We start from the raw sequence: 1,852 nt of genomic DNA on the forward strand, positions 1-1,852 counted from the left end.
CCGAGCGGTACCACCGAGAGTGCACGCGACACTCGCGCAAACGGAGCGACTACTCGCCTACAGTGCACTGAAAGTTGACGTCGGGCGGAAGAAGAAGAGGAGGAGGAGCGAGCCTTCGCGAATCATCCGTTTATCGACGGCCGTCGGACGCGTCATCCGCCGTCGATCCGCCGTGCGTCAGTCAGGTCGCGCGTCTAAGTGCGATACTTTCACTGAGCGCGAGCTTCGGCCCCGACGACGATTATCCGTGCCGATGAATTAGCCAATTTCTCTCTCTCTCTTTCTCTCTCGTTCTTTCCTTCCTTCGTGACTTCGGGGCGGACCTGCTCGGTGACTCTGGAAGACAAACACAATGTTTCTCTCAGTTCGGGAAAATGGAAAACCTCCGAAATGATTATTGCGCGCCTTCCCCGAGCAGTGAGTCGGCGATTCCTACGTCTGCTTGGGAAACAGCTCGCAAACTGTGTAATCAGGAATCGATTGAAATATCTAATGAGCCGCTGTGTTTCTCAACACTTCCTTCGCGATACGACGCTTGTCATTATAGTTTGTAATGTTGTATATAAATGGATATAAACGAGATTCGAGTTGGGTTAAAGTCGATTTGAGAGATTCCGTAACTCATTTTCGGCTCAACTCTGTGTCATCAAGAAAGTTGACAGGTACGCTTGTATATTCGTTTTATTTATCGTCACTTTAAATTTTAAAGTTGTTTCACTTTTAATTCGTACTCTTATCATCATCTTACGGATGATCGGACGTGATTTTTGTGATTCAATGTGGCCTCGATCGCGCGTAGATATGTCCGCTTTTACGATAATGGCGGAACCAACGGATATTCCCACTTCTGATGCAAATGAGTTAATTCATGAGATGCCTCTCCGTTATCCCGGAACTCGGAATCAATTCCGAGAGACTTCTCTGTTGTTAAGCAAAAATCGACACCGAGTTGGTCAAGTGAGAATCGCAAAGTACAACAATTTACCATACAAAATTTCGAATTAAAGAAACGCGAACTATTTAAATCAAAATACAAAATCAGTCGAGCGAGCCCAGGTAGAATAAATTTTTTTAAAAAATCCCTCAAAATGCCCGAAAGAAAAGTTAAAAAAATCTAAAAAGAAAGAAAATCTAAAAAGAAAAAAAAGACACAGAATGCCATTTAAAATATCTCTAAGACAACCCTTAGACATTTGCCCCGCCTGGGAAGATCCCACACAGAATACAAGTTTCTTCTATCAAGTTTCGAGCGGAAGAAAACTCGAACCACCGCATTCTTTTCTAGGTTTCCCCCGAAGACCGTCCCCGGCGCAACGACGCTCTTTCAATTCCCGTCCCAGGACGTTCACCACCGCTCACCGCGCACGTTCGCTTCGCTCGCGTCAACATTGCGCCCTTCGCTCACGTGTGTGCAGGGGGGAGAATGTCTCCGACAACGTTACATTGAAAGGCCGGATAAAAATGAAATCCACCACCACTACCACCACCACCACCATAATCATCCTCCTCCTCCGTCACGCACTTACCGATGCTACCTGAGCAGCTTCGAATTCGAGCGTTAACCTTCCGCCGGGCCGTCCCCCCGGGGTGCGGTGCGGTCGGCGCGCTCTTTCACGCGCGAGGGACCGCGACGTCCGTTACCCGCGCTGCTCGCTCGGATTCCTCGCTTCCGAACAACAACACGCTCCGCGACCAGGCGAGTTGTTCTTCCTCTTCTCGCTGCTCTCCTCTCGCTACTCCTCCGCTCGATTTTCCTCTCAGTCGTCGCGACTCGATCATTCGCGCGCGTCACGCTGTGTCCTGCATCCTCGATCGACCGCCGATCTCGATCTCTCGTTAGATCCTACCGGCC

This window comes from Dinoponera quadriceps, unplaced genomic scaffold, assembly GCF_001313825.1.
Source record: "Dinoponera quadriceps isolate SergipeBrazil2010 unplaced genomic scaffold, ASM131382v1 scaffold1146, whole genome shotgun sequence".
Lineage (NCBI taxonomy): Eukaryota > Metazoa > Arthropoda > Insecta > Hymenoptera > Formicidae > Dinoponera > Dinoponera quadriceps.